Source organism: Anomaloglossus baeobatrachus, chromosome 6 (assembly GCF_048569485.1).
Source record: "Anomaloglossus baeobatrachus isolate aAnoBae1 chromosome 6, aAnoBae1.hap1, whole genome shotgun sequence".
Lineage (NCBI taxonomy): Eukaryota > Metazoa > Chordata > Amphibia > Anura > Aromobatidae > Anomaloglossus > Anomaloglossus baeobatrachus.
This window is the reverse complement of record NC_134358.1, coordinates 101,082,048-101,102,986: the sequence shown is the minus strand read 5'-3', so window position 1 is coordinate 101,102,986 and position 20,939 is coordinate 101,082,048. Positions and strand designations below refer to the sequence as shown.

Sequence of the window (20,939 nt, the reverse complement as noted above, 5' to 3'; positions counted from 1 at the left end):
AGTGATTTGCAAACGTTAAAGCTCCAGAACTCTGCTACTGATTTTTTTCTTGTAAAGTCTGTATTCGGTACGAAACCCGAACTTTAAACACACACATTAATAGCCATCTCTTGGCTGGAAAAATCACCAGCGGGGTACATGCCCCTATAATCCAGCCCTCGCACATAGAGCTGCAAACAACCAGTATGTTAGTTGGATCCATTGCTGCTGATGCATTATCTCCACGCTCCTGCATAAGCAGAATTGTAATCAAGAGTCATGAGATCTATAAAAAGTGACAGATAAATAATTACCTCCTCCAGAAAGAACCATCCCAGAGAGATTTGCTCTGAGAAACTGTACAAATAATCAAGTGTGGGGGCTACACGCGTCCTGTCACTGAACGTTATCCCATTCTTCTCCGATGGCCCCACGTTCCCGAATCATCCTTTGGAGAACCTTTGATCTTGACTTTATATATACAATATTTGCAGACACAAGGAAGGAGGCGCTTGTAATCCCATACAAAAGATGGCAGCTATGGCCATCACAGTACCCTTCTACACTATGGGCTGGCGGTGGGGGTAATGCTGCACGGCCATGACATGGGTTTCTTGTGAGACCCCTTCTACCTGCGTCAGTCCGTGTCGGTCTACAGTCACCCAGCACCGGATTTCTATTGTAATTCAGGATTATGTAACTTCTGTTTTGCTCCATTACAGTCTAGATACAGAGGTGCGGCATATTAGGCTGCAGAAGTGGGTCACAATATCTAATATATGCGACATAAACCTGACGTTCCTAAAAGGGACAGAAAATCCAACATCCGATTTAATAAAAATAAATTGTGTCTGGACAAACTGGATTTATCTGTAGATTGTTCTTACTAAACCTCGCAGCGTGACTTGGAAAATAACCTGAGCTGGGCCTGTCCACACAGGTAACATCAGAGAATTAAGACTATGACGCGGAGACGCCTAATGTACAATTTACCAGTTCACAACTGGCCCTGAGATATTATTCCGGATTTCTTTCATATACTGATAGCTCTACCATTCCTTGGAGGCTTGGGCGGACATAGGACATATCCATTGTTGCAGCCGCACAGAGGCCCAAGAGGTGGCGGGATCCATTTCTACCTCCAGAGCAGGTGGAATTGTGCATCATGATGAGCTCTTCCACTGTAAGGGGTACTTTGCACACTACGACATCGCAGGCCGATTGTAGCGATGCCGAGCGCGATAGTCCCTGCCCCCGTCGCACATGCGATATCTTGTGATAGCTGCCGTAGCGAAAATTATCGCTAAGGCAGCTTCACACGCACTTACCTGCCCTGCGACGTCGTTCTGGCCGGCGAACTGTCTCCTTCCTAAGGGGTCGAGTCATGCGGCGTCACAGCGATGTCACACGGCAGGCGGCCAATAGAAGTGGAGGGGCGGAGATGAGCGGGAGGTAAACATCCCACCCACCTCCTTCCTTCCGCATAGCCGGCGTGAGCCGCGGGACGCAGGTAGGAGATGTTCTTCGCTCCTGCGGCTTCACACACAGCGATGTGTGCTGCCGCAGGAACGAGGAACAACATCGTACCTGTCGCTGCCGCGACATTATGGAAATGACCGGCGCTACACTGATCATATAATTTCGACGCTTTTGCGCTCATTAATCGTAGCAAAAACGATTTACATACTCCGATGTCGACAACGACGCCGGATGTGCGTCACTTTCAATTTGACCCCACCGTCATCGCAGCTGCGATGTCGTAGTGTGCAAAGTACCCCTAAGGAGCCTATATATTGTTCTTGCACAGAGGCCCTTTTCTGTCTGTGTCTGACAGTGCTTACAGGCTTTGTATTTTTATTAGGGGTTGATGGGCAGTCACTTACACATTAAAAAAATAAGTTCAAAGTGCTGTAAAATATTAAAGAGCCATAAATATATATTTTTTTTTACATTTTCTCCTGAATCTGGCATTGCTTTTCTTTTAATACTGCTCCTCTCCATTCCTAAGATATTGTCCCTTCTTTCCTGTATATAAATATGGTCTTTTAGCCAACTGGGTGTGGTCCCCATAAGGAATTACACAGACAAAAGTTGAATACCACCACTTAGCTAAAAGGACTATATTAAAGAGGATGGCCGCTACTTTAACATTGATGGCCTATCCTTAGGATAGGTCATCAATGTCTGAGCGGCCGGGGTCCAACATCCCACACCCTCGCTGATCAGCTGTTTTAAATGACGGTGGTCAGAAATGCTTTGCACTAAACCTGCCCCATTTTCTGATAGCGGCCCTGGCCAAGTATTGCACATTAAACTCCTACTGATTTGAATAGGAGGCGGATGTGCAGTGCTCAGCCGCTATCGACAGATGGGGCAGCTCTAGAACTGAGCATTTCCGACTGCCTGCTGCCACCACTGGGCCCGAGAACAGCTGATCGGCTGGGGTGCCGGGTGTCGGACCCCAGCTGATCAGACAATGATGACCTATATATTGATAGGCCATCAATGTTAAAAGTAGTGGACAAACTCCAACACACGCAGGAAGTAGAAAAAGAAACTAAAACTAAACAAATCCAGATTCAAGAGAACAGGTCAAAAATACAACTTTATGGAAAGTGACTGCTCCTTTTTAAAGTGAGTATGATTGTCATCACTGATCCCCACAAGTCCCAGGTCATCATCTCTTCCCCGACAGACATGTCAATGGTGTAGCCAATCATCGGCAAGAACGGTGACATGTTGGTCTTCATTGTGATCAGTCATTGGCTGCAGAGGTCACATGTCTGTCTAAACGACTCAGGAAGCATCAGACACAAGTAACAGGATAACTGAAGCGAGGAACTTGTAAACAAAACTGCTTCAGATTATAAAATGAGGTCAAACAACCTCTAAGTTACGGCCAGACAGGGTCCTAATGTGGAAGCTGATCTTACACCGCGTGCAGAATTATTAGGCAAGTTGTATTTTAGAGGATTTTTTTTATTATTGATCAACAACTATGTTCTCAATCAACCCAAAAGACTCAAATATCAAAGCTTAATATTTTGGGAAGTTAGAGTGTTTTTTTTTTAGATTTGGCTATCTTAGGAGGATCTCTGTTTGTGCAGGTAACTATTACTGTGCAGAATTATTAGGCAACTTAATAAAAACCAAATATATTCCCATCTCACTGTTTATTTTCACCAGGTAAACCAATATAATTGCACAAAATTTAGAAATAAACATTTCTGACATGCAAAAACAAAACCCCAAAAAAATGAGTGACCAATATAGCCACCTTTCTTTATGATGACACTCAGCAGCCTACCATCCATAGATTCTGTCAGTTGCTTGATCTGTTTATGATCAACATTGCGTGCAGCAGTGACCACAGCCTCCAGACACTGTTCCGAGAAGTGTACTGTTTTCCCTCCCTGTAGATCTCACATTTTATGAAGGACCACAGGTTCTCTATGGAGTTCAGATCAGGTGAACAAGGGGGCCATGTCATTATTTTTTCCTCTTTTAGACCTTTGCTGGGTAGCCACGCTGTGGAGTAGTTGGATGCATGTGATGGAGCATTGTCCTGCATGAAAATCATGTTTTTCTTGAACGATACCAACTTCTTCCTGTACCACTGCTTGAAGTTGTCTTCCAGAAACTGGCAGTAGGTCTGGGAGTTGAGCTTCACTCCATCCTCAACCCGAAAAGGTCCCACAAGTTCATCTTTGATGATACCAGCCCATACCAGTACCCCACCTCCACCTTGCTGGCGTCTGAGTCAGAGTGGAGCTCTCTGCCCTTTACTGATCCAGTCTCTGGCCCATCCATCTGGCCCATCAAGAGTCACTCTCATTTCATCAGTCCATAAAACCTTTGAAAAATCAGTCTTAAGATATTTCTTGGCCCAGTCTTGACGTTTTAATCTTATGTTTCTTGTTCAGAGGTGGTTGTTTTTCAGCCTTCCTTACCTTGGCCATGTCCCTGAGTATGGCACACCTTGTGCTTTTTGATACTCCAGTAACGTTGCAGCTCTGAAATATGGCCAAACTGGTGGCAAATGGCATCTTGGCAGCTTCACGCTTGATTTTCCTCAATTCATGGGCAGTTATTTTGCGCTTTTTTGCCCAACACGCTTCTTGCGACCCTGTTGGCTATTTGCCATGAAACGCTTGATTGTTCGGTAATCACGCTTCAAACGTTTGGCAATTTCAAGACTGCTGCATCCCTCTGCAAGACATCTCACAATTTTGGACTTTTCAGAGCCCGTCAAATCTCTCTTCTGACCCATTTTGCCAAAGGAAAGGAAGTTGCCTAATAATTAAGCACACCTTATATAGGGTGTTGATGTCATTACACCGCACCCCTCCTCATTACAGAGATGCACATCACCTGATTTACTTAATTGGTAGTTGGCTCTCAGCCTATACAGCTTGGAGTAGGACGACATGTATAAAAAGTATCATGTGATCAAAATACTCATTTGCCTAATAATTCTGCACACAGTGTATATAACGGCTGGATTCACACACCGCTGCAAACCATCCAGAAATTCCAGGATAATCCATAAAAATACGTCACTTTTTCCCCATAAAAAAATTAAAAGGTGTCCATGACTGTTTTTTTTACACTTTATTAAATTTTAGTCCATGATTGCTTTGAAGCTGAAGAAACTTGTACAGAATATTTTGACGGCAATTATCATTTTATAGTTTACAGTAAATGCAGATGATGTTTTATAGCAGAATTATGGGCTGTAGACATGTATCACTTATAATCAAAGATTTATTATGGTTTTACAATGTGTCCATAAAAAAAACCTTTCTAGAATTTTTTTATAAATGGTCCAGAAAAAAATAAAAAGTCAAGATGGCAATCTCTGCACACAGGCCCGATTCTTCAAGACCGGCAATGTGCACATCAGTGTTGATAAGGAGGAGTGCTGGAGTCAGACGCTCCGAATCCATCACCAGATTTTTCCTCCCCCATCTGAGAGCAGCATAATGTAGAGACAGAGACCCTTATTCCAGCAATGTGTCACTTACTGAGCTGCTTGCTGTCATTTTGATAAAATAAATGTTTGCTCTGCTGCAGATCTAGCAGTTATACAGAGCTAATGAATATGCTGGACTACCTGCAGCACGCCAAGTAGTCCTCTAATGATAATTTACTGTTGATTAAACAGTGATTGAATCAAAACTACACTAAGCAGCCCAGTAAGTGACACATCGCTGGAATCAGGATCTCTGTCCCTACATTATGCTGCTCTCAGATTAGGTGGCAAAAACCTGGTGATAGATTCCCTTTAAAAGACACATGTCCCTTCATTAATCACCTGAGCCTGAGAAGGGTCGTGCGCCTTGGTGTGCCTCACCACAAATCTTACTACAAAGAGGGACCGGAGTATGATTTGTGGGGTAAGACGTATTACAACTTGTCATGAAACAGATAAGCCGTGGCCTCAGACCCTGTCCCTCCACAGCTTCACCCATTTGGGCAAAAATGGTGTGAAAACGCCAAAATCACAACATTTTTTGTTATATTTTCAAGGAGTTTTTTTTATTTTTTAGGGTGGAGTGCAATTCCAGCATTTTTATTATTTCAGCTTCATGTTTTGGGAATTTTTTGAAATGAAGCATGTCATGGGGGGGTGACATTTTTTTCCATTGCCTATTTTAAAGGAAAATTAAAAATAGAATAAAATACATTTGCAAGACCTGAGAAAAGTGTATGTAGCAGGTCAAAGGAGAGCCTCGCAAGTCTAACAAGGCGTCTGGTGTAGTAAATACTTATACACTACTCCTTATTAGTAGGGATGATCGAATACCTCAAATATTCGGCTTCGCGAGTATCCGACGAATAGGTCGCCGCTATGCGAATTTTCGATGCGCAATGTAAGTCTATGGGAAGCCCGAATAGTTCCGAACAGTTGTTATTTGGGTTTCCCATAGACTTACATTGTGCATCGAATATTCGCGAATAGTCGAAAAGCGGTGACTTATTCGGCAAATATTCGCAAAGCCAAAAATTTGAGGTATTCGATCATCCCTACTTATTCCTCTGGAAAGTGTAAAAAACAACAAAAAAAAAAAAGACATTCAGCACATAGTGTCAGACTGTACGGAAATACACTCTATGGACATGTGGAATGGTAACAACAAGTTTTCAGTCTATTTATGCACTTCCAGGAGGAGTAACAGAGGAACGGAACAATGGAGAATTCTAGGAAAAGCGACTTCATGGGGAACTAAAATCTTTAATCTTAGAGGCGATGACGGCTCATCTGAAATGTCTGTTTTATTCTCATATGTTATCTTATCTGCAGTTTAGTCTTTGTGAGTGTAAAATATAACTTTATAGCGGCTGTCACCGTACGCTCAGCTGTGACACTGATATTCTGCAGTGTAGATACCGGAGATGACACAAAACTCCCTATAGGGAGCCTATTCCAAAGGTAGAAAGTCCTAAAAGTTGTTACAATGAATACTGCCCACCACCGATCACAGCATAAGTCTAGATTGCAAGGTTCTGTACAAAATAAAGGGGTATTTCCATCTCTAAGATCCCATCCCAATATGTAGTAGGCGTAATAATATTAGCAAATACCTCCAAATCAGAAATGTAGTACTTTTCATGATTAGCTTTCCTCATGTGCAGGGCATTGCAGTTTAAGTATCCATGGTTACGTTCACTCATAGTAACAGCTAGTTCCTCGTGGTCATCACCATGGATACATATGTTGCAATGCCCTGCACATGAGGTAAGTGACATGACTATCAGGAAAACTATACTACATTTCTAATTGGAGGCATATGGTAATATTACGAGGGGCTGCTGATGTCTTTGTAATTTTTTTTGTTTCTATGGTAATGAATGTTACATCACATGAAAGCCTTATGTGTCTAATATAGGTTTCCAAAATTTTGTGTTTGTTGCTTATGGTGATAGTGTTCTACGCACGAGAGAAAACAAAATGGCGGAGTCTAATGCAATAGTCAGAGCAACTGAGAGCAGAGGAGTGATAAAATTCTTGTTTCTGCAAGGAAAGTCCACGAAGGATATTCATGGTGATATGTCACAGACATTGGGGGATCAATGCCCTTCATAGTCCACAGTTAAGAACTGGGTTGCTAAATTTAAAACGGGCCACTTCAGCGCCAATGATGAGGAACGTCCTCGATGACCGAGAGTGGTTGTTGTTCCGGAGATCGTCGATGCTGTGCACAACCTCATACTGGAGAATCCACGAATTTCAGCTAAAGCAATAGCAGACATCATGGGGATTTCCCGTGGACGTGTTTGTATCATTATCCATGAACATTTGGACATGAGGAAGCGATCTGCAAAGTGGGTCCCCAAATGTTTGACAACAGATTAGAGAAGCACGTGAGTGAAAACTTCCATTTGTCAGCGTTTCCGGACTAATAAGAACTTCCTGGATCGACTGGTCACTATGGATGAGACCTGGATTTATTTGTATGACCCTGAAAACAAGGAGAAGTCAAAAGAGTGTGTCACAGTGGTTGTCCTCGTCCAAAGAAGTTCAGGGTGCAAAAATCAGCCACTAAGGTGATGTCGTCTATGTTCTGGGATAAGAAGGGCATGCTGCTAGTGGACTACCTTCAAAAGGGTTCCACAATCAATGTAAGGTATTACATTAAACTTTTGAAGCCAGCTCTGAAGGCCAAAAGGTGCGGCAAGCTGTCCATAGGAATCTTGTTCCTGCAAGACAACGCCTCCACTCACACTGCACAAGTGACCACGGCAAAACTGGGCTTCCAGCTGGTTGATCACCCACCTTATTCACCAGATCTAGCTCCCTCCAACTATCATCTGTTTCCAAACCTGAACAAACACCTCAAGGCTACCAAATTTCACACCATTTCTGATGCCATGGCTGGTATGGATGCATGGTTTGAGGCACAACTGAAATCCTTTTTGCTAGGCTTACAGAACTTGGAATACCGATGTAATTAGTGTGTTGACATCAGGGGAGAATATATGGAATAAATGTAAAGTTTCGTCATCCTATCTCGTTTCTTTCTGGGTAAAACCAAAGAATTATCAACAGCCCCTGGTATTACACCCATTATATATTGGGATAGGATTTTGGAGATTGGCATACCCCTTTAAAGACAAGTCATATTGAAATATTTTCTAGGCGGAATGTAGAGATGACAATAAAAAGCCGGTTAGGTATTTCTACCGCTCATTTACCGTCACTGGCTGCTATTCTCCTAGATAAAGCAGTATCCTGATGAGGAGAAGCAGTCAGCGGGGACATGAGAGAAGCACTCATACATATAACTGCAGTGATCAGCCAGCTCTGAAGTGATAAGATAGGGCGCCGGCAAGAGAGGTGCTAAAATACTCATATTTTATTAACTGATAGTGCTGAGCGAGCGCAGCTCCTGCATGCCAATACACATAATGCAGTTATAGCACCACATGTGCCATGCGTGTGGCACCATAAAAATAGCAATCAATTGCTTTTTAACCCCCTAAGGATATTATTTTTTTTCTTTTTTCCCATCCCTGTATTACAAGAGCTAAAATGTTTTTTTAAATTGTTTTGCTTAAGAAATTCTAGGGAACAATGCACTGCAATAAATGAGCAGGATCAGTCTAATGTGTATTGGGGACTCTCTTCTATTCTCACCCCAAAATATTGTCAGGGGTGAGGAGGATCCAGCAAATATGACTTTGGAATATATGTTAGGCTATCTGCGCACGCTGGTTTTTTATGCGTTTTCTGTTGTTGTTTTGTGACAAATCTGCATGTCTATCCTTATGCCAGCAAAGTCAATGAGAATTATGAAGTGCTGTGCGTACATTGCTTATTGTTTCCTAGCCACAAGTTATGGAGAGAGGGAGAGAAGAACGGCAAGAGGAAGGCAGAGACGGGTAAAGAGTAAAGAAGAGAGAAGAGAGGAGAGAGAGAAGAGAGGAGAGAGAGAAGAGAAAAGAAAGAGAGAAGAGAAAAGAGACATAGAAAGAGAGAGAGGGAGAAGAGAAGAGAGAGAAGAGAAAGGAGGAGAGAGAGAAAGAGAAGAAAAAAAAGAGGAGAGAGAGTGAGAAGAGAAGAGAAAAGAGGAGAGAGAAGAGAAGAGAAAAGAGGAGAGAGAAGAGAAGAGAAAAGAGGAGAGAGAAGAGAAGAGAAAAGAGGAGAGAGAAAGAGAAAGAAGAGAAAAGAGGAGAGGAGAAAAGAAAGAAGAGGCGAGAAAAGAGAAAAGAGGAGAGAGAGAAAGAAGAAAAAAGAGGAGAGAGAGAGAAGAGAGAGAGAAGAGAAAAGAGGAGAGAGAAGAGAAGAGAAAAGAGGAGAGAGAGAAAAGAAAAAAGAGGAGAGAGAGAGAGAGAGAGAGAAGAGAAGAGGAGAGAGAGAAGAGAAAAGAGGAGAGAGAAGAGAAGAGAAAAGATGAGAGAGAGAGAGAGAGAAAGAGAAAGAAGACAAAAGAGGAGAGGAGAAAAGAAAGAAGAGACGAGAGAAGAGAAAAGAGGAGAGAGAAGACGAGAGAGAGAAGCCAAAGGGAGAAGAGAAGAGAGCCTTACATTCCACCGGACCCTTTGAACTCGCAGGTGTGCAGCGGTGGCATCTTACTCCCCAATGGGAACACATGCACACTCGCTGAGTTGAGCATGCATGTTTTTGGGAGGATTCTGCAGAGGTTGGAGGTATAGCCACCAGTAGGATCAGGGCTGATGTGATTGATGTAGATTCTGATTTTGATCGCTAGTAATCTCACTAATAATATTGCTGCTTAGTGAGAACTAAGGATTGAACATAAGAGACCAGGGGGATGGGGGGAACAAGAGGCATATTCAACACTAGATAACTGCCAGGAAAACAATTCTTACAAGGGCTTTTTATATTGGCCTTTATAAGATCCTCTTTAGAAATTCACATGGAAATCACTACAAGCAACAGAGAACGTAAGCCAAAGAGCAGAACCGTACCGGACCCTGCACATCAGTCATTATTAGCAGAGAGCAGGACCGGAGCGGACCAGACCCTGCACATCAGTCATTATTAGTAGAGAGCAGGATCGTACCCTACACATCAGTCATTATTAGCAGAGAGCAGGACCGGACCCTGCACATCAGTCATTATTAGCAGAGAGCAGGACCGGACCCTGCACATCAGTCATTATTAGCAGAGAGCAGGACCAGACCCTACACATCAGTCATTATTAACAGAGAGCAGGACCGGACCCTGCACATCAGTCATTATTAGCAGAGAGCAGGACCGGACCCTGCACATCAGTCATTATTAGCAGAGAGCAGGACCGGACCCTACACATCATCCATTATTAACAGAGAGCAGGACCGGACCCTGCACATCAGTCATTATTAGCAGAGAGCAGGACCGGACCCTACACATCAGTCATTATTAGCAGAGAGCAGGACCAGACCCTACACATCAGTCATTATTAACAGAGAGCAGGACCGGACCCTGCACATCAGTCATTATTAGCAGAGAGCAGGACCAGACCCTACACATCAGTCATTATTAGCAGAGAGCAGGACCGGACCCTGCACATCATCCATTATTAACAGAGAGCAGGACCGGACCCTGCACATCAGTCATTATTAGCAGAGAGCAGGACCGGACCCTGCACATCATCCATTATTAACAGAGAGCAGGACCGGACCCTGCACATCAGTCATTATTATCAGAGAGCAGGATCGGACCCTGCACATCAGTCATTATTAACAGAGAGCAGGATCGGACCCTGCACATCAGTCATTATTAACAGAGAGCAGGACCGGACCCTGCACATCAGTCATTATTAGCAGAGAGCAGGACCGGACCCTACACATCAGTCATTATTAACAGAGAGCAGGACCGGACCCTGCACATCAGTCATTATTATCAGAGAGCAGGACCGGACCCTGCACATCAGTCATTATTAGCAGAGAGCAGGACCGGACCCTACATATCAGTCATTATTAGCAGAGAGCAGGACCAGACCCTGCACATCGGTCATTATTAAAAGAGAGCAGGACCAGACCCTACACATCAGTCATTATTAACAGAGAGCAGGACCGGACCCTGCACATCAGTCATTATTAACAGAGAGCAGGACCGGACCCTGCACATCAGTCATTATTAGCAGAGAGCAGGACCGGACCCTGCACATCATCCATTATTAGCAGAGAGCAGGACCGGACCCTACACATCAGTCATTATTAGCAGAGAGCAGGACCGGACCCTGCACATCAGTCATTATTAGTAGAGAGCAGGACCGGACCCTGTACATCAGTCATTATTAGCAGAGAGCAGGACCGGACCCTGCACATCAGTCATTATTAGCAGAGAGCAGGACCGGACCCTGCACATCAGTCATTATTAGCAGAGAGCAGGACCGGACCCTGTACATCAGTCATTATTAGCAGAGAGCAGGACCGGACCCTGCACATCAGTCATTATTAGCAGAGAGCAGGACCGGACCCTGCACATCAGTCATTATTAGCAGAGCGCAGGACCGGACCCTGTACATCAGTCATTATTAGCAGAGAGCAGGACCGGACCCTGCACATCAGTCATTATTATCAGAGAGCAGGACCGGACCCTACACATCATCCATTATTAGCAGAGAGCAGGACCGGACCCTGCACATCAGTCATTATAAGTAGAGAGCAGGACCGGACCCTGCACATCAGTCATTATTAGCAGAGAGCAGGACCGGACCCTGCACATCAGTCATTATTAGCAGAGAGCAGGACCGGACCCTGCACATCAGTCATTATTAGCAGAGAGCAGGACCGGACCCTGCACATCAGTCATTATAAGTAGAGAGCAGGACCGGACCCTGCACATCAGTCATTATTAGCAGAGAGCAGGACCGGACCCTGCACATCAGTCATTATTAGTAGAGAGCAGGACCGGACCCTGCACATCAGTCATTATTAGTAGTGAGCAGGACCGGACCCTGCACATCAGTCATTATTAGCAGAGAGCAGGACCGGACCCTGCACATCAGTCATTATTATCAGAGAGCAGGACCGGACCCTGCACATCAGTCATTATTAGCAGAGAGCAGGACCGGACCCTGCACATCAGTCATTATTAGCAGAGAGCAGGACCGGACCCTGCACATCAGTCATTATTATCAGAGAGCAGGACCGGACCCTGCACATCAGTCATTATTATCAGAGAGCAGGACCGGACCCTGCACATCAGTCATTATTAGCAGAGAGCAGGACCGGACCCTGCACATCAGTCATTATTAGCAGAGAGCAGGACCGGACCCTGCACATCAGTCATTATTATCAGAGAGCAGGACCGGACCCTGCACATCAGTCATTTTTAGTAGAGAGCAGGACCGGACCCTGCACATCAGTCATTATTAGCAGAGAGCAGGACCGGACCCTGTACATCAGTCATTATTAGCAGAGAGCAGGACCGGACCCTGTACATCAGTCATTATTAGCAGAGAGCAGGACCGGACCCTGCACATCAGTCATTATTAGCAGAGAGCAGGACCGGACCCTGCACATCATCCATTATTAGCAGAGAGCAGGACCGGACCCTGCACATCAGTCATTTTTAGTAGAGAGCAGGACCGGACCCTGCACATCAGTCATTATTAGCAGAGAGCAGGACCGGACCCTGTACATCAGTCATTATTAGCAGAGAGCAGGACCGGACCCTGTACATCAGTCATTATTAGCAGAGAGCAGGACCGGACCCTGTACATCAGTCATTATTATCAGAGAGCAGGACCGGACCCTGCACATCAGTCATTATTAGCAGAGAGCAGGACCGGACCCTGCACATCAGTCATTATTAGCAGAGAGCAGGACCGGACCCTGCACATCAGTCATTATTAACAGAGAGCAGGACCGGACCCTGCACATCAGTCATTATTAGCAGAGAGCAGGACCGGACCCTACACATCAGTCATTATTAGCAGAGAGCAGGACCGGACCCTGCACATCATCCATTATTAGCAGAGAGCAGGACCGGACCCTGCACATCAGTCATTATTAGCAGAGAGCAGGACCGGACCCTGCACATCATCCATTATTAGCAGAGAGCAGGACCGGACCCTGCACATCAGTCATTTTTAGTAGAGAGCAGGACCGGACCCTGCACATCAGTCATTATTAGCAGAGAGCAGGACCGGACCCTGTACATCAGTCATTATTAGCAGAGAGCAGGACCGGACCCTGCACATCAGTCATTATTAGCAGAGAGCAGGAACGGACCCTGCACATCAGTCATTATTATCAGAGAGCAGGACCGGACCCTGCACATCAGTCATTATTAGCAGAGAGCAGGACCGGACCCTGCACATCAGTCATTATTAGCAGAGAGCAGGACCGGACCCTGCACATCAGTCATTATTAGCAGAGAGCAGGACCGGACCCTGCACATCAGTCATTATTATCAGAGAGCAGGACCGGACCCTACACATCATCCATTATTAGCAGAGAGCAGGACCGGACCCTGCACATCAGTCATTATAAGTAGAGAGCAGGACCGGACCCTGCACATCAGTCATTATTAGCAGAGAGCAGGACCGGACCCTGCACATCAGTCATTATAAGTAGAGAGCAGGACCGGACCCTGCACATCAGTCATTATTAGCAGAGAGCAGGACCGGACCCTGCACATCAGTCATTATAAGTAGAGAGCAGGACCGGACCCTGCACATCAGTCATTATTAGCAGAGAGCAGGACCGGACCCTACACATCATCCATTATTAGCAGAGAGCAGGACCGGACCCTGCACATCAGTCATTATTATCAGAGAGCAGGACCGGACCCTACACATCATCCATTATTAGCAGAGAGCAGGACCGGACCCTGCACATCAGTCATTATAAGTAGAGAGCAGGACCGGACCCTGCACATCAGTCATTATTAGCAGAGAGCAGGACCGGACCCTGCACATCAGTCATTATAAGTAGAGAGCAGGACCGGACCCTGCACATCAGTCATTATTATCAGAGAGCAGGACCGGACCCTGCACATCAGTCATTATTAGTAGAGAGCAGGACCGGACCCTGCACATCAGTCATTATTAGTAGTGAGCAGGACCGGACCCTGCACATCAGTCATTATTAGCAGAGAGCAGGACCGGACCCTGCACATCAGTCATTATTATCAGAGAGCAGGACCGGACCCTGCACATCAGTCATTATTAGCAGAGAGCAGGACCGGACCCTGCACATCAGTCATTATTAGCAGAGAGCAGGACCGGACCCTGCACATCAGTCATTATTATCAGAGAGCAGGACCGGACCCTGCACATCAGTCATTATTATCAGAGAGCAGGACCGGACCCTGCACATCAGTCATTATTAGCAGAGAGCAGGACCGGACCCTGCACATCAGTCATTATTAGCAGAGAGCAGGACCGGACCCTGCACATCAGTCATTATTATCAGAGAGCAGGACCGGACCCTGCACATCAGTCATTTTTAGTAGAGAGCAGGACCGGACCCTGCACATCAGTCATTATTAGCAGAGAGCAGGACCGGACCCTGTACATCAGTCATTATTAGCAAAGAGCAGGACCGGACCCTGTACATCAGTCATTATTAGCAGAGAGCAGGACCGGACCCTGCACATCAGTCATTATTAGCAGAGAGCAGGACCGGACCCTGCACATCATCCATTATTAGCAGAGAGCAGGACCGGACCCTGCACATCAGTCATTTTTAGTAGAGAGCAGGACCGGACCCTGCACATCAGTCATTATTAGCAGAGAGCAGGACCGGACCCTGTACATCAGTCATTATTAGCAGAGAGCAGGACCGGACCCTGTACATCAGTCATTATTAGCAGAGAGCAGGACCGGACCCTGTACATCAGTCATTATTATCAGAGAGCAGGACCGGACCCTGCACATCAGTCATTATTAGCAGAGAGCAGGACCGGACCCTGCACATCAGTCATTATTAGCAGAGAGCAGGACCGGACCCTGCACATCAGTCATTATTAACAGAGAGCAGGACCGGACCCTGCACATCAGTCATTATTAGCAGAGAGCAGGACCGGACCCTACACATCAGTCATTATTAGCAGAGAGCAGGACCGGACCCTGCACATCATCCATTATTAGCAGAGAGCAGGACCGGACCCTGCACATCAGTCATTATTAGCAGAGAGCAGGACCGGACCCTGCACATCATCCATTATTAGCAGAGAGCAGGACCGGACCCTGCACATCAGTCATTTTTAGTAGAGAGCAGGACCGGACCCTGCACATCAGTCATTATTAGCAGAGAGCAGGACCGGACCCTGTACATCAGTCATTATTAGCAGAGAGCAGGACCGGACCCTGCACATCAGTCATTATTAGCAGAGAGCAGGAACGGACCCTGCACATCAGTCATTATTATCAGAGAGCAGGACCGGACCCTGCACATCAGTCATTATTAGCAGAGAGCAGGACCGGACCCTGCACATCAGTCATTATTAGCAGAGAGCAGGACCGGACCCTGCACATCAGTCATTATTAGCAGAGAGCAGGACCGGACCCTGCACATCAGTCATTATTAGCAGAGAGCAGGACCGGACCCTACACATCAGTCATTATTAGTAGAGAGCAGGACCGGACCCTGCACATCAGTCATTATTAGCAGAGAGCAGGACCGGACCCTGTACATCAGTCATTATTAGCAGAGAGCAGGACCGGACCTTGCACATCAGTCATTATTGGCAGAGAGCAGGACCGGACCCTGCACATCAGTCATTATTAGCAGAGAGCAGGACCGGACCCTGCACATCAATCATTATTAGTAGAGAGCAGGACCGGACCCTGCACATCAGTCATTATTAGTAGAGAGCAGGACCGGACCCTGCACATCAGTCATTATTAGCAGAGAGCAGGACCGGACCCTGCACATCAGTCATTATTAGCAGAGAGCAGGACCGGACCCTGCACATCAGTCATTATTATCAGAGAGCAGGACCGGACCCTGTACATCAGTCATTATTAGCAGAGAGCAGGACCGGACCCTGCACATCAGTCATTATTATCAGAGAGCAGGACCGGACCCTGCACATCAGTCATTATTAGCAGAGAGCAGGACCGGACCCTGCACATCAGTCATTATTAGCAGAGAGCAGGACCGGACCCTGCACATCATCCATTATTAGCAGAGAGCAGGACCGGACCCTACACATCAGTCATTATTAGCAGAGAGCAGGACCGGACCCTGCACATCAGTCATTATTGGCAGAGAGCAGGACCGGACCCTACACATCAGTCATTATTAGCGGAGAGCAGGACCGGACCCTACACATCAGTCATTATTAGCAGAGAGCAGGACCGGACCCTGCACATCAGTCATTATTAGCAGAGAGCAGGACCGGACCCTGCACATCAGTCATTATTAGCAGAGAGCAGGACCGGACCCTACACATCAGTCATTATTAGCAGAGAGCAGGACCGGACCCTACACATCAGTCATTATTAGCAGAGAGCAGGACCGGACCCTGCACATCAGTCATTATTAGCAGAGAGCAGGACCGGACCCTGCACATCAGTCATTATTAGCAGAGAGCAGGACCGGACCCTGCACATCAGTCATTATTAGCAGAGAGCAGGACCGGACCCTGTACATCAGTCATTATTAGCAGAGCGCGCCTCTTACTGAATGTTCCCATGGTGTCTCTAATGAATATGAGTATTATACGAGGTCACAGCACAGGGGCGCCTGTTCTTTATAAAGATTCAGGAAGTGGTTATATCCAGCGACTCTGAGAGATGGAAACTTCGAAAATAGACAAGAGGCCGGATTATCATAATGAATATTCACAGCCTGAATGAAGGACTCGGGCCGTGAGCACATGGTGGGTCCTAACACCTGGCACCCGCACCGTGCCCCTCATACCACACAACAGGACCCACACTCCGCACAGGAATGTCTCCACACTAAAAATGTGAAGAATCTCTCTCCTCACAGAAACAATTTGCCTTTTTAAATCTGCACAACATTCGTGACGTTCTCCAGACCTGAGATAACACAATCCTGACAACTGTATCAACCAAGGGGGCACAATAATTCCAGGTAGTCACCATATAGGGCCTGCTCACATTACACTTTTAGGGGTTTCCGTTTGTTTTTTATTTACAATTATTTGCAATTGGTGTGTATATCAAAAAATGAGTCTGTCAGAGTCTATTAGAGTGTCCCTTAGACTTCAACATAGGCAATACACACACAAAAATATATACACATGCACATGTAATACTAAATTTGTGAGATAAATCGCATATAATGCTTTACTACTGGATATATATTTGGTACCGGTGAACCATATGAAGCATTTGGCATTGGGCTGGGGGTTGTCGATGGCTGGTGTGAAGGAAGCAAACTGCATAGCAAAAGGTGACACATGGACAAAAGTTCAGCTAAACACCACGTGCTGCAGAGAAAACAATCTGTCACCTGAACAAATGGCCGAAGAAAAGCTTCATCTCATATTTTACGTATGATGGGAAGACCCAGAGTCAGGTGTCCTACAAAAGAGAACAAGCTTATGTTGGGGGACGCGGACAACCAATGTGTATGAAGTTACCCCGACTGCCCCCAAAGTGAGGAAGAGGGGATTAGATTATTTACTTCCCTGATGCGTTAGGTTTTTGGAGGCAGTTTAGGGTGTTTTAAGCAGATTTGCTCCAAAATAGCCTAAAAGAGCACTAAAAAAACCCCAAAACTCATACTTTTCATTTTTATGGAAAAATTCTCGCTGTTTGTTTGTTTATACTTCTGAGTGTCTTCAGGTTTCCAAAAACTCCAAGTGAATAAAATAAGTTCACAATTCTTCGGTCGTCTTCTGCTTGGAAGACACAAATAGAAGTCAATAAAAGGCAAAGAAACCACAAACACTCTCAGAAGACCACTGCCAAACCCCATCCAAAAACTGCTCAAAGGAAGGCTCCAAAACACGTTTACAAACCGCTTCAGGAAACAGATGGAAAAAAAACAAAACAAGCAAAGAACGTAAAAAAGAAAAACAAAAAATACTGGTGTGAAATTGAAGGAGATTCCGCTTAAAAACCGTTGGTTTTGCCAAACTGGTAAAGAAAACCCATTGTGTGCAGATACAATATTCCTCTTCTTCAGAACGCAAGCGCGAACAGATGAGACCACTAACGTTACAGAGGGACCTATAGCATTCAATGAGTGCAGCCAAGAAAAGTGTGTAACCATTCCTATACTTGTTCTGACCGATGGGAAAAAATGTCCATCTGTTGGAACGGATTAATTCACTACAATGTCCATGGCCGGCTCAGGTCTCCATCTGCTCTGGAGTTGTGTCCCAACTAGGGGAGAATTGGAGAGATCTACAGTGGGATAAGTCACTAGGGAATGTCAGCCCCCGTACTGACTACTGTATCACGTCCTGACACGTGTGCGAATGATATCATCTACTATGTTTATATGTGCAGCCTTTACATTGTCATCACGTCAAATCTGCAATGGTAATCTCCATAGATATGATGCCTCCAGTTATGACAAAGAATTCAAGATCAGAAATTAAATTGTCATGAACTCACAAAGATATCAATACCTTGACAAAACCTCAAAACGTCTCACAGCCAAAGCATGCAGGTCACCGATGCAATTCTTATCTGCGCTAATACATACATATACAGTGTGTCCACCCATATCCTGTCCACCGCCATCAACTTGAGTACGGTTTCAGCTAGCACATAGAAGTGGTGTCTAGGTATAGTAAAGTAGCCATGCGCTACGCAATGAAACCACCTATAGCATCACCTGGTGAAAAACAACGGAGTTGGCATTTTTATCTCGAAAACGAAACAAGATAGAGAAAAAAAGTGAATTAAAAAATTGTAGGGCATCATCAATTCAATACGAATCGACACCTTGCATACAGAAATGCTATGATATGAAACCTATGACCCCCCCCCCCCCCCCAAAAAACATTGAATGCTGGTCACACATATAGCGCTCATTTAACTTTGATGCTCAAAGTGGCCCCCGTCAGCTGCAATGCACATCTGGACTCTGGACAGCATACTGTATCTTGCTGCACGTTGTGCAATATGGTAGGCGACACGTCTGCACAAGCATCTGTGATACGTCATCGTAGGTCTTGCAATGTTGGTGGAGGGGTCGCATACACCTGCTGTTTGATATGACCTCACAGAAAGAAGTCCAATGGGGTCAGGTCAGGTGAGTGTGGAGGCCACTCCACACAGCCACCATACCCAATGACTTGTAGGAAGGTCTCCACGAGGTATTGCTTCACGTCCGCAGCCTTGTGATATTTACACGTTTTAATCATAGCATTTCTGTATGGAAGGTGTCGATTCGTATTGAATTAATGATGCTCTACAACTTTGTAATTCACTTTTTTTCTCTATCTCGTTCCATTTTCGAGATAAAAAAGATAACTCTGATGTTTTCCACCAGGTGGCGCTATAGGTGGTTTCATTGCGTAGCGCATGGCTACTTTACTATACCTAGACACCACTTCTATGCCTATAGCTGCCGCCGTTCTCAAGTTAATGGCGGTGGACAGGATATGGGTGGACACACTGTATACATATTACATATCTGATCCTGGGTATTGTGACTATGAGCATTTAGGGGGAAATCAGGAATGACAGCCTCCACTTGAGTGAAAAATCTTCCTTCTTTTTATTCCATCAAACTGCAAAAAACAGTGCAACGTTTCGACATAGAATGTCTTTGTCAAGACATTCTATGTCGAAACGTTGCACTGTTTTTTGTAGTTTGATGGAATAAAAAGGAGGAAGATTTTTTCACTCAAGTGGAGGCTGTCATTCCTGTTTTCTGCATGGTATGTGAAACAAAGTGATCCCTTGGTACTGGACGGGCGTCCCAATACCGCCAGTCTGTGTGTTTACACAGGCGGTCAGTGACTTTAGGTGCTGCAGTTTTTTGGTATTTTTACGAGCATTTAGGAGGCTGTTTGTTAATGTTCATCAGACCCCCAGGTTGCTTTATGGACAGCAGGCCTTCTAGTCGTCTCTGGAGGCTCGCGTCTTTCAGTGTTGGGCTTCATGCACACAGTCGTACGGAGCTATAAGCACCTCATGTGCTGGCCCCATATGGCACTGTAGATAGGCTAACTGATCGAAGTAATGCTTTTGATGGCGAATACCTCTGCAATGTGGCATCTAATACAGCTTTATGTGGTTTGTATATGGGTCACATATAAGGATGCTTTATTACTGCCTCATAGTCACTGAAGATTGTAAAACCTGCCGTTATAGATGCAAGCACTATATGTGCCTCCTCGTCTGCACAGTGGTCCACAAAATCAATGCTTGAGACCTAATTGTATAGCGTTGACATGAAGTAATAATGTACAGGAGCAGACGTACCTGGCACAGCCCGCTCTATAGTATGAGCTTCCAGCAGCTCCAATCCGATCTGCCCTATTCCTCAGGTGGTTTCCATACATTGCTGATGATAACCTCCATGTATGTCACCACTAGGGCATCATAGGAGCAGAAAATCTCTCCAAAGCACGGTCCACCACAGATAAGATCATTTCTATACCGGGAACCTGGCACATTGGCAAGTTTTACTCAAACACATGCAAAGCGCTAGTTTCGAGTCAATACGCGGACTCGTGGTATATGGTCGTAGCTCACTTTCGGAAACCTATAAAACGTGACTATGTGCGTACTGAACCATTATGCTGGAAACAGATGTCCCAAACGAAATGTCCCCAATACATTGAGCGGTATTTTCAGCCACAGATCAAGAGTCGGCACATTTTCTTAAGTGGTGATCTCCAGGAGACATTTGTGCATACAAGACCCCAATGGAAAATCAGATTGCTGCATACCGGTGTAATACAAATATAGGCAAAAAGTATACTCGTAGCCAATTGGTACTAGATCACACCCTTCTAGACATGTAAGAGTTAACAGGCACATGTAATAAGGTCTTTCTATAGTGAAAGTAGCCAGCGCTCCCTACCCATACTGTGAGCACACGCTTACACAGTGCCTGTACTA

The 20,939-nt window shown here is 45.4% G+C and overlaps 1 protein-coding gene across 2 annotated transcripts in view; it reads right to left on the bottom strand.

The window, feature by feature from the left end:
* PAG1 (phosphoprotein membrane anchor with glycosphingolipid microdomains 1) overlaps positions 1 to 20,939 on the bottom strand; it is a 312,413-nt gene that overhangs the window by 59,801 nt on the left and 231,673 nt on the right. The gene's annotated exons all lie outside the window — the stretch shown is intronic.